We start from the raw sequence: 15,844 nt of genomic DNA on the forward strand, positions 1-15,844 counted from the left end.
GTAAACCATAACAGAAGCCCCTTTGCTAGGTCAGAATCAGTATATGAGGGGCTCACACAGGGTTGTGTATCTTGGGTGTTATGGATAACTGAGGGCCATTAATGTGGCAGTTTATCAAAATAATCTTGAGGAACTTTGGCTCAGCTGCACTGTAATCATTTATGGTAATAGCTTTTTCATATTTGATATAGCAGAAAAATAGAAGTAAAATGCATCTCACACATTGTCTTTCTTCATCATTAGTTATAACAAACAAGAGGTAGCATTAGATATTTAAATATTTGTTGCATCCTTTCTTTTTGATCTCTCCATAGTTCATACAGAAGCTTCTAAAGATCAAGTGGAGCCAGAGTGACAATATATCAGAAATCAAGAGGTCTCCATTGTACAGTTTTCTAAAGGGCCTATTTGACCCAAGAGATGTGTGCTAAGTTCAGAGATATGTAGGAGGTTCAGGAGCCTTGCTTTCAATCTTGAAATCTGAGCAAATATTCCTATAATTTTGTACTGCTTTGGCTCCAAGGAACCACTTTGGAGGAGACCCTGGTTCAACCACAATACCAGGCTTCCTCTCTATAATTTTGCCTCACATTGAAACTGTGCAAGTTAGGAGACTGAAGAAACTTGGAGTGGGAATCTTAAATACAGAATTGGTCTTAGGTAGCACGTCAAGGCTGAGGACATGACTGTAATTCAGACAGGGAGCCCATATCTGAGGATGAAGGTGGCAAAGGTACACTGAATCAAACAGCTCAGCCTAATTTTCTTGATTTCTTAATGGGACTAAAATAATAGCCTTATCATTTATTTATTAAAGAGAGGAGTAGAGAAGCCATCTCTTGTGGGTTATCATACTATCTGGAACATTTGAAGGCTTTTAATATACAATATCTAATAATAACCATACATGGGAGAGACAAAAAATGATGATAGATAGCAAGAGGGAAAGAAATACAGGCCGATCTCCAAGAGGCCCTGATATTGATCTTTAACATGACCATGGTTAATGTGTTGAAGATGGTAGATGAAAACATAGTTAGAGGAGGTAGAATGACCTACAATGTCATTAGGAAATTTGAGTCCATGTTAAAACTCAAGAGAATATTATAGAATGGACATATAATATGTAGGAAATCAAGAATTAAGAAAATGAGTTTTAATCGCTGATTTGATATAGCAGAGCTTAGAATTACTGAAGTAGAAGACAAATCAATAGCAAATATCCAAACTGAAATAAAGAGAAAATGCATTTAGCTACATAAAAGAAATCTGTGATACACATTCAAAAGTTAACATGCAAAATTTGAGTCCTAAAAAAGTGAAATAGAAATGGCAAAGATAACATTAAAAGAGAATGATCAAAAATTTCAATAAATTGATGAAAGGCATTAACCCAGAGTTTCAGAAAATTCTGCAAAATCCACACCTAAGCACATACTAGTAAAATTACTTATAACCAAAGCTTCAAGGGAAATATTGAGAGTAGACAGTGAGAAAAGGCACAGTACACTGAAAGAACACAGTGACAACTCACTGCTGACAACTTACAAATCCAGGAGTCAATGGAATAACATTTTTTAAGTGTTAGGGTTTTATAACCACCAAAATTTCTCCCAAAGCAAAGGTGAAATAAATGATTGCTGACAAAAAGAAACTCAAGAAATTGATTGCTATCATTCTTATACTAAAATAAATACTGAAGAGAATTCTTGGGACAAGAATAATGGGTGTCTGAGGTTGGGCCATGCGTACAAGTTCCCTCTGTCAAGTGCAAGGCCTTTGGGTCAAAGACAAAAGCAGCCAGAGGAATATATAGTGCTTCCAAGAGACCCTGTTCCCCCAGGACAATGCAATAAGTACTGAAGACAGTGCAGTGCTGGTAGGATCACTGCTGGTATAGATTGATGGAAAGGGAGAGTCCAGAGGAACCCTTTATATTTATGGTCTGTTGATATTTAACAACATTGCCAAGACAATTCACTAGAGGAAAAAAAGAATCTTTTCCACAGATGGTGCTGTGACAATAGTTATCCATGTTCACAAATACAGAGTTGGACTCCTTCTCACAACAGGTACAAATATTAACTCAAAATGGATCAAATACTTAAATTTAAATATATATATTTTTTTACACTGAGTTAGGCAATGCCTTGATGGTGGCACAGCCTTTCCCCCTGCAGCAGGAGTCACCTTCATCCCTCAATTGTGAAAAGCCAAGTACAGCCCCAGGGGAGGGTGCTTCTGGAACCAAGGGTTCAAAGCTTCCAGTTTCTGTTGCCCTGCCAGACCTTGTGATACACAGATGATACACAGTCCAGCAGCCTAATGGTCTGTGGAGCAAAGTGAAGCCTTTAAGATTCAGCTTAGCTATTGCTGAGTGATCACCCAAGTGATGTTTGAGACTGACATCCCACAGTAGGAGCACAAAATGTTGGAGAAATGGAAACAGTCTATTTCAGAAAGCCAGGCACATCCTGATCTCAGTATTGTGTGGTCTGTCCCTGTATGTCTGTTTGTGATAAAACATTCTTTATCAAAAGCTATTCTTGCAGTGTTTTTTCTGTTAATAAAAATGATACACATTCTAAAAGAAATTTTTAGAAAATATGAATAGAAAAAATACCTCATAATCTTACTGGTCAACAATACAAATTTCTAAGATTTTGGGTGTATTTCTTCATATGTATATGGGGAGATAAATATATGGATTTTACCATTTCATATTTCAAATACACAATTTGTTTATTATTTTTTTTTAATAAAGAACACCTTTATTGATTTCCTGATCAGGATACCTTGACTCTCCCTGTCTAATCCATCCTGACATTTTCTCCCAGAATATAACCACTAACCTGAATTTAATCTTCATTATTCCTGTATTTCCCTTTAGACTCTATTGTGTATGTATACATTCCTAAACAGTCCAGAGACTTATTTTGTGTATTTTAAACAATTTATAAATAGGGTTATAATGTCCACAGCCCAGTTGTGCCAGGGCAGTGGAATAGGTTGCTGAACAACCAGGAAGAGACCTACAGATGGTGAGTGAGATGCAGGGAAAATGCTTTGGGGAAAGGTCCAGTGGTGACAGGCTGAATGGGAGGCTTTACTAAAGTCCAGTAGTGAAGGCTGGACCTTCTTCCCTCATAGTGCTTCACCAAGAAGCACCTCCTGTCCCTCACAATGCCAGTCCAGAAAAGAATGTCTCCTATTCCTATGGCATTTGTCTGGTGGTGGCTAGCTGAATGAAAGACACCTATCCTTTCTGCAGTGCCCTCAGTTCAGCACCAGTCACTGTATGGAGGGAGGTTTTGCAGGTTAGGCTGCAGAAGCAGTGACATCGTTGATACCTGCTTCCCCACATGTAGAAGTTTGAACATTAGAGAGGCATGCTGAGGCAAACATACAAAGCAGGGTTTATTTTAAAAGGGGTAACATAGACTTCTCTTGGAAAGAAGTAGGAGGCCATAGCTAGTGTCATGGTATCCCAAGGAGTGAGGTGTTCTGCCCTTTTTATGTGTCCTAGGATTCCTTTGTTCTCCTGCCTTTCCCCCCTTGTCCTTCTCCTTTCTGTGTATGTGACTAGGCTCAGGAATGCTGGAGGGATGGCCAAAATGTGGGAAACAGGTGGGCTGAAGGGGGAATGGCAGGGTGGAGTAGCCAAGGACACATTAACAACCTTATAGCTCCCTGTAGGGACAGGTTACCTTGGCAACAGGTTGGAGCAGGGGCAGGTTCTTGATAGGATCCCTCAGGGGACAGTCTCCAACTTCCCAGACTCACTCAAACTTGGCCTCCTAGATCTGACCTGACTCAATTTCCCTATCTACACTGACTGCCTGTCTAATTCTGACTTCATCATCAGTATTAGCTTGCTTTGTTCTTTATATGACCAACATCCCAAGGAGAAGTTGTCCTGTCATGCATGCAAAAAAGTGGCTTTCTACAGATAATACTAACATGTCCCAGTTCCCAGCATACATGAGAGAATGTCAGTGTCCTTCAAAATAGCGCTATCTGGACATTCTGACTCAGGCCTGCTATCCATGTTCCCGTAACTTAGCTTGGTTCCTGGGACCTTAATGGAGCGTTCCAAGAATGTGGTGTTTATCATCCTCTTTTTCTTAAAGGATGTTGCAGGTGCAGTGTGTGTATGCTTCTGCAAGTTGCTCATTCTAGTCAATAAAACTATGGGTTACATTTGCCCTTGTTGAGACAATGTGGCTTATTATTTTTAACTTCCATTGAGCTTTCCACTAAATGGATATACCAACATGTAATTTAGTCAAGTTCAATTTGCATCTGAGTTTTTTTGCTAGTTGAAATAGTGCTGCTGCAGATGCAACTTTTATGTCTTTTTGTGTACCTGGGCACCAGAATAGATGTCTTGCTGAGTCACAGTGTAAGTAATCCATTCCAGTCCCTCCTTTAAGTGATGTGAGAAAGAATACAGCCTTCATCCAGCTGGGCCAAACCTATTCACATTACACAAATGAAGTTAGAAAAGGGAAATAGAGAAACCAGAAAAAGATGGGAAACAAATAATAAGTAGCTAAATCCAAATAGATCAATGATTTTATTAAATGCAAATGCCTAAGCACAGTAGTCAAAACATAGATTGGCAGATTGCTTTTAAAGACAATAGAAGGGAGACCAGTACAGTAGAGGAAAGGGAGCAGGAGGAGGGGATGGAAAGAGGAGATGCTGGGAAATAAAATTGATCAAACAGATACATAGCAATGAAAACCACTCTTATGTTTAATTATAACACATCAAAAAAAAATGAAGTTCCTAGAATTATAATTGTTGGCCAAAGAGAAACACAAAACAATTTAAAAAAACAACAAAAACTACCTAAGCAAAAATAAAATATACACAATAAAAAATCCACAAAAATGGAACTGGGGCTGTAGCTCAGTGGTAAAGCGCTTGCCTCGCAAGTGTGAGAAACTGGGTTCGATCCTCAGCACCACATAAAAAAACAAAGATACTATATGTGCTCATCTACAATTCAATAAATACTTTTTAAAAAACACAAAAACTAGGGGCTGGGGATGTGGCTCAAGCGTTAGCGCGCTCACCTGGCGTGCGTGCGGCCCGGGTTTGATCCTCAGCACCACATACAAACAAAGATGTTGTGTCCGCCGAGAACCAAGAAAAAAAAAATAAAAAAAACACAAAAACTATATATTGTTGCTTTACTATAGTAACAGTGAGAACCTAACTCTACATATAGAGAATATCCATGTACAAAGAATGTCAGAATTACTTTTAAGAATAACAATTTTAAATGCTCTAGAAGAAGCTGGAAGAAAACATACCATGCAAACACTAATGAAAAGAAAACTGAACCATCTATATGAATGGTACACACATAGACATCAGAACAAAGAACACTACCAGGGAGAATGAGGGGCATTCCATGATGAGGTAAGAGTCATTTTATGAGAAGACACAATAATCCTAAATGTGCAATGTCAGAGCTTAAAAATCAGGAAGAGAAAATTGAAAGAACTTGAAGAAGAATGTTACAAATTCATAAGAGAAAATGAAGATTTTGATCCTGTTCTCCAAGTCATCAATCAAACTGATAGAAAATCATCAAGGGTAGTGACCGGAACAATACCAGGAGCCAAGTGCACAGAGTGGACTTTCATAGACCCTCCACCCAATGCACAGGGTACATGTCCTTGCCAAGTGAACCAGGACAGATCACATCTTGAATTTCAGATCAAATCTTAGTAGGTTTAAATAAATGAAAGTCACATAAAACACTTTATATGGTTTGATATTAATGTAGAAATCACTAAGAGAAAGATAACAATGAATTCTTTAAACACATATTGACCAGCTCAATTCTAAATGGTCCATGGAATTCTCATGGAAATTTAGAAAATATTTTCAACTAAACAAAATACCAATCTCTGGGTTACAGATGAAGGCAGTGATTAGAAGGAAATGTATAGTACTGAAATGCCCACATTATGAAAAAGATAACTCAATTAATTAATAAAATCTCAAAAAAGATAACTCAATTAACTCTTTGCTCTGACCAAAAATTAAACCCAAAGACCAAAAATTAAACCCAAAGCAAGTAGGAAGAAAGAAACATTAAAGATAATAACAGCAATAAAATTAAAAACAGCAAAGAAAGATCAATGACACCAAAAGGTAGTTCTTTAAAAATATCAATACACTGATAAATCTCTGGAAGATTTATCAGTGCAAGAAACAAATAACCACATAGCAGTGACCCTCACCAACTGTGGGCACCCACACCTTCTACAGAGCCAAAGAGAACATACAGGGATGGGACTCCACCCATATATTTTGGGATATAGCTTCATAGCATGATTGTACTAAAAAAGAAACCCACACATTTAGATGTTTGAAAAACATTCTCTGACAAGATTGGAAAACTCTCTGAACCTTCATGGAGACAAAAGGTGTAAGCTCAAGAAACCACCTGTACTCTGCCACCAGGAATTCGCACCCCTGCAAGACACAAGCAGTTACTTCCCAGAGAAGGACAGGGCCACAGACTTTCACAAGTGTCAGGACCCACTAGTTTGAAACAGAGTCATGTCTTCACAAGTTCACAAGTCCCTGGCAATCTCTGGTGTCCATGCCTCCTCAGGCACACAGCCTGGCTGAAGCTGCCCCTTGGTGAAGCTCTCAGGGAATCAGTTCCTCAGGGACCCGACATCCCATCTCTTCTTCATTTTAAGACCCTTGTAATGACGTTGGACCCACCAGAATAACTGATAAATTATGAATAACATTTATTTTTGATGAATGGAAAAGAAACATATGATTTGAAATTATGTCCGTTAATATCTCTAAACCATGATTCTGTCCATGGGTGGTTATAACAATAACTAAAGGATTGCGACAGCTGGCCCACCTGATGTGCCTCTCCTCAAATTCATATGTTGAAGTCCTAGCCTCCAGGCCCTCAGAATGCAATGATATATGGAGACAGAACTTTTAAAGAGGAAAGTTGAAGCTCTTTTAGTGGTCCCTAATCCAGTCTGGCTGGTATCACTTTAAGAAGAGATTAGGACACAGACACTCACAGAGAGACCACCATGTGAGCACCTACGAAGAAGACAGCATCTACAAGCCAAGGAGAGTGGCCTCAGGAGAAACCATGCTGCTGACACCTGGATCTCAGATTTGCAACATCTAGAGTTGTGAGGCAATAAACTTCTGCTGTTTGAGTCACTCAATCTCTGGTTCTTTGTTACAGGCAGCCCTAACAAACTACAATAGCACCCATTTCTGGAAACCTGATCCCTGTTCTAAGAGCAGCCTATATACTTTTTTGCCCATCCCCATCAGGGAATGGCAGGGAGTTTCATAAGAAGAAAATCTCCAGTCACCAAGCCCAGCCTCACTTGTTCTTAGAGGTCACCATGCTGTTCCCTCTAGATGTGTAAAGGGGGAAAAAGGGTGGAACTAAGGTGACACGTTCCACGGAGGACAGACTTGGGATGGCCAGTCCTTCCTCTGGAATCTCCTACTCCAGCTAGGGAATGAAGGATTCCATCTCTCTGGGTCTTAGAATGTGGGTATTTGAGGCAAGAGTGTGCATCAGGAGTCCTCTCCTCTTCATCCTGGAGTGGGAAGAGATTACTTCTAAGGTGCTTCCAGTCATCAGAGAAGTGTAGACTGCTGCTCAATTTTTGACAGATTCTCATTCTGCATCATAAGTCATATGTTTCAGTACTCAAATTTCAGGTGGCTGAGATAACAGAGAAGCATCCAGCAGGTGGGATACAGTGGTGCTTTTGGTCAAGGCACCTCCATGACCATGACCTGGCTCCCAGATCTGCAGGCTGGTGCAGTTGTATGCTCTGAGCCTGGAGCTGGTGAGACCATCATTAAGTCAATAGATGCCCCTAGCAGATCCTTGGCCAGAGCAGGAAGGTGGGCTCCCATCAAATGGCTGCCCAGAAATGCAGCAGGGCTTCCTACCCACTGCACTGCCCACAATAATTTCAGGGTTTAAGTGTGAGGCTTTGATCCCAGCTCTGTATCTGTCCTTATTCAGCACAATGACCAAGTTGATGACTTTATAGCAGAGTAGCTTGGTTGGCCTAGGTCATCCTGTGAAGCAAGGTTTGTGTTTGTCCCTTCACTGCAGAGAGGAAAAGATCCATGCAAGCCCTGGCTTCACTCCTTTCTCTTCTGCTTCCTGGGGGTCAGTTTCCTGATAAACAAAGGTTTGCTCTTGATTTATTTTCCTTCTTCTCATTATATTTCAGGTTACTTCTCCCATGTGCACTTATATAAAGATGCCAGCTTTGTTTTAGGAGGAATACAGTGGTCCCCCTCCCCATCTGCAAGGATGTACTTCAATACCATTTGTGGATGTCTGAAACTGCAGGTAATACTATCTTCCACATATACTGTGTTTGTTCCTCCACATACACACCTCGGTGTCCAGAGCTAGAAGAAGATATTGCACAAGTAGATGAGCCTCAATTAACCTATTCCTGGTGCTCTACTTTGCCTTTTTTTTTATCTTGAAGAAGCTTTTCTCTTACAATAAATCTCTGTGATGTGCTTTCCTATAAATAAAAGGTGTTAGGCTTTTCTTCTTTGTTAAGAGATTAGACTCTTAAGATCTGATCCACCTACCATGCTCCCACTGTTAAACTATTTTCATGTTTTTGTTTTTATTTCTAAGCATTTCTTTAGACCTTTAATTTTCTCAACCAGTTCACACCTCCATTTGGTTTACTGATCCCTTGCTGTGTGGGACACAGCAAACTTTTCCTATGGTAAAGTTTAATTTGTAAATGAGACACAGTCAGAGAGAAACAATGCTAATAAAATAGAACAATTATAATAGCACACAGTAATAAGAGTTATGCAAACTATATGAATTGTTTATTCCTGGAATTTTCCATATACTATATTTGGACTATAGTTGACTGGGTATACTTGTAACCACAGAAAGCAAAACCAAGGATACAGGAGAACTACTTGATATAAATTGAATCCTATACCTATACAAAATGTTCAACTCGTCTTGATTCATTTCAGCTCATAAAGCAGTTTTCTGTTATGAAATCAGTGAAAGTTTCTTGTTCTAAAAATTATTTGTAGCTCCTCCAACCAGCCTCCAACCTTTTTCTTTGTATAGTGTATTGTCTCTGTAACCCTTTCCTCTTTTACATCTGAAAAACAGCTACTAGTCCTTCCTGGCTCAGCACAGACACCCTCTCCTTGGAAGCCCCCACAGCCTGCACCCAGCAGCCCTGGTTCCACCTTGGCCTCTCCTTCCACTTTCTTCACATTCCACTTCTGCCCTGGCCACTGACCCAGGCTTTGTTTTGTAGCTGTCTCTCCAGAGGATGTGATGAAAAACATTTTATGTAAGGATAGTATGATATTTGTACTTTGTTAATGTTTGTGAGAACCTTGGGGGAGAAGGGACACATGTGGATTCTCTGCCTTCCAGGTTAAGGCCAATCAAACTCCCTCAGCACACAGCAAGAACCAAGGACAAATGTGAGGGGCTGACACACCAGGATGTCTCCTCCTATCTTGTAGTTCCACGAAGGCAGGAGACTGTCCCGTGCATCCCAAAACCATCTTGCAAAGAAGAAGGAAAAGCACTAAGAAATCTGAGCATTCAACCCTCCAGAAGAGACAACTGAGTCCAGCAGAACCTGGATTCTGGGAGTGATTCTATGATTTGCCATAGTTGTTAGACAAACATCACAGCCAACACTGCTTCCCTGAAAGTTGCTGACAACACTAAAAACAAATATGGCTGGTTATTATGTTTGTCTCATCTGTTAACTTTGGCTTAATGGAGAATATGGAGGCTCTGAAGCTAGTGAAGGAGCTGGAAAGAACAGGAGCATTTCCCTTCCATGCTGTATCTCCAGGACATTCTGTCCAAACTTCATTGTTTCAGAGCTTTACCCCCAGGAGCTACTCTATCGCTTTTCATAAAAACTGACAAAATAAAGCTACATGGCTTCCAAGAGAGGCCTCTGTGCACCAGCACATGGACATATTTAACATACACGCTTTTAACCTTTAGCCTGTCCACAGCACTTCACACATGTAGTGCATCTGAAGGGTTTAAAATTTTTTTTTCAGGAAAAAAAAATGGAAGCTTCAAATAGAACATTACTTGGCCCTCATAGGTCTAAATTTTTTAGGAAGAACAAATAAATGAAATTAAGTATTTGATATACAAAAACAAAAATTTCCCTGTATTTTATTTGCCTTTATACAAATCTGGTTTGCAAGTCCCTTTACCGTGATTTGAATTAACCCATTGGATGGAACACAGGCCAATTCCATCAGACTCCTGCCTATGCCTAACAATGGAATTACAAAAAAAAAAAACACGAAAAACAAAAATACAAACAAACAAAACAAAAAACCAAAAAACAAAAACCTAGATTCTGTGGGGAAAAAAAATGTAAGGGAAAGATTTGCATTGAACATCTATGATGATATTGCTGATTTATAGCAGGAGTTTAGATATTTTAAATTATTTATTTCAAGTTTTTAAAAAACATTTCTTGAATTCAGTGAATTTTATATAATATACTATTTAGGAAATTTCAGAGTTCACATAATCAGAGTCCCATGCTGTAGGAAGCCATGTGATACCTTAAGGACAAATCTAAACATTTCTCCCAATCTAATCACTTTTATTTATTTATCTTGCTGATGCCTATAATATAAATTTATTAACTATAAATTTATAACTATATGAGAATGAGAGACAAGTATCTTAATGCTAAAATAATTACAGTATTAAAAGTATTAGGCAAATTATTTCCTGGTTCCAACAACAGATGAGGACAATCTTCATGATCTGAGGAAATATGCTTGATGGCTCAGTGCTGAAAAGGCTGAGAATTACAGAGAAAAAATAAACAATTCAATAAGTTCTATTTGTCTCCATCTACTTTATGTTGTGTCATAAATAATGTTTTTTTTTTTTGAACTGGGAATTGAATTTAGGTGCACTCAACCACTGAGACACATCCCCAGCCCTATTTTGTACTTTATTTGGATATAGAGTCTCAGTGAGTTGCTTAGCACATTGCTTTTGCTGAGGTTGCTTTGAACTTGAGATCCTCCTGCCTCAGCCTCCCAAGCCACTGGGATTACAGGCATATACCGTCACACCCAGCCATGATGATACTGTATTTTAAATGCTACTTTATAGAGTTCCAATCAAAGTAGTTGACAATTTCCACTGTCTCCAGGGAGGTCTCCCCTGCAGGTGAGCACTTTTGGCTTTAGAGACCATGATTTCCCCATCTGAGTTAAGAACAGAGCAGTCCATGCCTGTAACAGAGCATTTATGCAAGCATTTGGTGGTATGGAACAGTAAAAACACTCTCAATATAATTCTTCTAATTGATTTCAACCACCTCTGCCAAAACTATGGCTCTCTTCACCAACCTGAACTCTCAGGCACCATGACTGATGGGATAAGAAAATAGCACTGAAGGTTTGAAGGTAGCAGCATCTGGAATGCTCTGAACCAGCTGGATCCAGGATCTCTAGAGCAACAACAACTACAGAAAAAGGAACTCCCTGCACAAGCAAAATGTGGAATGAAAGTCTCAAATGGCTACTTTGGGAGATATTTTTCTGGGCACTTGATTTTTTATTTTTGTCTGTATAAATTTCGAATACAGTTTTCTTAAGGAGGTTTTGGGTTTGTTTTTCTTATTGTTTGTTTGTTTGTACTGGGGAATGAACCCAGAAGCCCTTAAATTCTCAGCCATATTCTCAATCCCTTTTTAATTTTTTAAACAGGGACTTGCTAAGTTACTTAAGGCCTCACTAAGCTGATGAAGTTGACTGAACTCTCATTCTTTCTACATCAGCCTCCAGAGCTGGTGGGTTAAGAGGCAGGTGCCACCATGCCTGGCTTAAGGAGGTTATCAAGGAAAAACTAAATATTATAGCATGTTCTTGTTTAGAATGCATAAATTTCAGCAATCTTCTTTTGTATAAGACATATTAAATATATATTTTTTTAATTTTAGGAAATATCAATTTAATTTTTTAATTTATTTTTTATTTTTTATTGTTGGTCGTTCAAAACATTACATATTTCTTAATATATCATATTTCACAGTTTGATTCAAGTATCTGCCTTGCATTCGCAAAAGCCCTGGGTTCGACCCCCAGTTCCAAAAAAGACAAAAAAAAAAAAAAAAAAAGAACCCCATCAATTTAATTTTGATGGAAGCAAAGTGAACAGTCAAATCATTTTTCTTAGAAAGTTACATTTATATCTAATAACATCAATTTTATTAGGTAGTTGTAAGTTTTACTTCTTAAAATGTAACAGTTTAAAAATTTTTTAGTTTACCATCGTGTGTGTGTGTGTGTGTGTGTGTGTGTGTGTGTGTGTGTGTATGGTGCTGGGGATTGAACCCAGGATCTCAGACATGCTAGGCAAGCATTTTACCACTGAGCTATACCCCTAGCCCTACTTCAACCATTTTGAGATGAAAACATTTTAAAATGTATGTTTCTTGGCATAAAAAGATAAGGCATATTGTGTCAGAAAAATCACATTAAGGATTTTTTTTCTTTTCTGCTTCCCCAAATGCTTGCATAAACCCAAAAGAGCATTTAATTCTATATTGAATGATAATATTAATCCATTACTGTCTCTACAATAACCAGCTCTTCCATTAGAGAACTTGTAAAATACACTGGCTCAAGGGTGGCCACAAAATCACTGGCCATGATGCTCAGCCCTTTGGGAGCTGCCTATCTGCCCTGGGTACCTGGAGACACCTGAACTTTCCAAAATTCTCTACTCAGCCCTCTTAGTACCCTTCATAAGACCCCTTTCCTCTTTTGTCACAAATGTGTTGCTAAGAAGTATTTTATTACTTTTCATAAATCAATAGAATGCAATATAAATAAACATGAATGAGTAAAAACACAAAATTATATAAATAAAACACATAGATAATCCTTCAGAAGAAATATTGATATATTGAGCTTTGTAAATCACACTTTAGGAATGAGCATAAAGTCTGGTAGCAATACCAGGAATATTTATTGAAGCACACATTACATGCAATCAGAGTAGTAATCCTAAACATTAAACCTCATCAGCTAATTGCTACTGTCTTATAAAACAACTAATTTAAATATGCAAAGAAAGTAGTCTGAATACACAATTTAAGTTTTGTACTACCATTTCATAATGACTGCTTATCATATTCTGAGCTGATAACTTTTAAAAATTGAATACAATGGAAATAAGTGGATCCTAAACTAGGAGATTTTTTTTACAACCTTCACAGTACTCACTGTAGGGGAGCCTAAATCATAATGGGTTTCTGTCTCTGCATATCAGAAACATAACATGCAAAGCCCTTGGGATTCTTTAAAATTATTAAAGTGTTTACTTGGTTATTATAATCTTTACAACTACTGGGAAGTTTAGATGTTAAGTTGGTATGAAAAAAGATCACCCATGAACAGCCAGGTAAAGGGTCTTGAGGGAAGGAAAAGAATAAAAGAGACTGGGAAATCAAAGTTCTGACCCCAGCTACTCAGAGCCACAAGGATAGTTTCATAACAGTCCGTAGACAAGACCAATCATAAAAGGTACTTGTGTTGTCTAAAAAGACCCTCACCCCCACCCTTGTGCTAACAAAGGCTTAGAAATCGCTTATCTCCAGATGTGAAGAATAAGACAGAACAAAGAAAGTTGACTGGCCATTTCTGAACTCTATAATTCCACCAATGAACTACAGGGACAGATCAAGCCCACGAAAACACCTAGACAACAGACACCTCTTCATCTTTGGGAGTTCTGCTTTATTTATGTTAGTCTAATAAATCCTGTTGCTTTTCTCTCACCCTTGTGTTCATGGATTTCATTCTTCAACTTGGCAAGATAAAGAACCCACCTGATATTCATGCTCCTTGTTACAATACTAAAGTAATCACCAGACCCAAAATAGCAATTTGATAACATAGTTAGCTAAAATCTGGCTTCAGTGAGAATGTATCTTTATTGGCATGCTAGAAATGATTAAACGATACTTTAAACATAAACCTCAAGCCAAAAATGTTACTTTATGGCAAAAACTGATGAGAGTGGATAATGAAGGACATGCTCTCCAATCCCTTGTGTCAACCCTTTCCTGCCAATCTATTTGACCACTTACTAAGTACCATGCTTGATTTATAAGGGATAAAATTAAACCCAAGCCATACTTGAGCCCACATCTTTGGAATACTACATAAAGGGAGAAAATACTCAACTCCAAGGCTACATCACCAATATTTACTTATCTCCAGATGTGTTGAAGAAGACAAAACAAAGAGAGTTGACTGGCCATTTTTGAACTCTATCATTTACAATATTTACAAACACTCACTTAGAGGAGGCAGATAGTTTTAAGCTCTATTGCTTGAATGAATTAGCTCACTTTTCACAGAAAAATTAGTCTACCTCTTTAGAAGGTTGTAGAGCACTTTATTTTTAATTATATTCACTGATGTAATCCTCTGAACTACTACTTATCCAACAGAAAAAGTAATGTACTCAATGACACTGGAGTGTTTTGATGGAAAGAAACATCTCCACAAAGCAAGCCTGCAGCTTTCTTTACATTACCTAGGGAAAGAATTCCTACTGTCAGCACAGCCTTCCCCTGGCCTCCTCCCATGTGATGTCCTGGGATGGTGGTGGTCAAATCCCATCAGCAGCCATGGACTCTTCCAGTCACTCAGATATTGTGTGGCGACCCGTTGACTAACCCCAGTGGCACTGACATTGGCTCATTTATGTACTTACATATTTGAGTTTTTCATGATAAGCTTACTTGACTAGTAACATTTCTATGACCTCTTCTAGATGATATAATTGGAAAAAATGTAGAGCCCCTAATAATTCCCTCTGACTTAATTTTTTATGAGCATTTACTGGCAACCAATAAGGAAGAAATCTATCTAAAAATAAAATAAATAAAAATAAATTTATAATAAAAAGAAAGCAAACAGAAAATAACATAAAAATACAATTTCTTCAAATTCATTAAAATGAAAATAATTAATTTTTGACTATAGTAATGAAAAATAACTAAAGATGCAAGCTCTCTCTGAGGAAGGAGCAGAGACAGCAGCTGACTCACCATCTCTCGGATTTATACTTGCAAACCCAAGGCCATGGCTGCTAGGCAGGTCTGATGAGCCACTGAAGGACCCCAGGCAAGGCAGAGGCCAACAGAGCATCATGTTGTCTGCAGAGAAAAGCAACACGTTCAGATAAGCACACTGAGAGAAGCTCTCCTCTCTCCTCTTCCTTCCTTCTCTCCTTTCTTTTTGTAGTTAATGAGCTAGAACTTGTATCAGTCTTGTTCATAAGCACATTATTTTATGTCTAACAACAGGCTAATAAGGAAAATCAAAGCCCAGGCTTCCAGCCTCTGTCATTGCCTGGGTATAACTGTTTCCAACATGGTCAAGTCAAAGCCCTCAGTGTGATGTTCCTGAACCCAGGGCTGGGAAAGCATGCAGTCATCTACAACACAACATTTCCACCATGCATGCAGAAGACATATATACAGCCTGAAGAGCAGGGGTAACAGCAAGACTGCACAAAAGATGCAGTGAGAGATGAGTTTTGATAATTGATTACCCATTTTTTTATAAGTACACTTTATTTTATCCCTGAAAATGAAAACAAGAAACCAAAATGTCTACATCTCACCAGAGAGACCAATTATTCCAAACTTCACCTGGCAGTGGTATACAATTAATTTGTTCACATAAAGGTACAGAAAAGACAGTTTGGAAATCACTTTTATGAAACAAT

The 15,844-nt window shown here is 38.4% G+C and overlaps 1 long non-coding RNA gene across 3 annotated transcripts in view; it reads left to right on the top strand.

The window, feature by feature from the left end:
• LOC144369921 (uncharacterized) overlaps nucleotides 1-15,844 on the top strand; it is a 67,927-nt gene that overhangs the window by 43,027 nt on the left and 9,056 nt on the right. Inside the window, exons 3-4 of one of the 3 annotated variants that reach the window (XR_013429763.1) lie at nucleotides 8,268-8,389; nucleotides 9,197-11,697. This is a non-coding gene — a long non-coding RNA (uncharacterized LOC144369921). Of the gene's footprint in view, nucleotides 1-8,267; nucleotides 8,390-9,196; nucleotides 11,698-15,844 lie in introns of those variants that run through there. The other 2 variants (XR_013429765.1, XR_013429764.1) reach the window with 2 other exon arrangements.

This window comes from Ictidomys tridecemlineatus, chromosome 13 (genome assembly GCF_052094955.1).
Source record: "Ictidomys tridecemlineatus isolate mIctTri1 chromosome 13, mIctTri1.hap1, whole genome shotgun sequence".
In the NCBI taxonomy this organism is placed as follows: Eukaryota; Metazoa; Chordata; class Mammalia; order Rodentia; family Sciuridae; genus Ictidomys; species Ictidomys tridecemlineatus.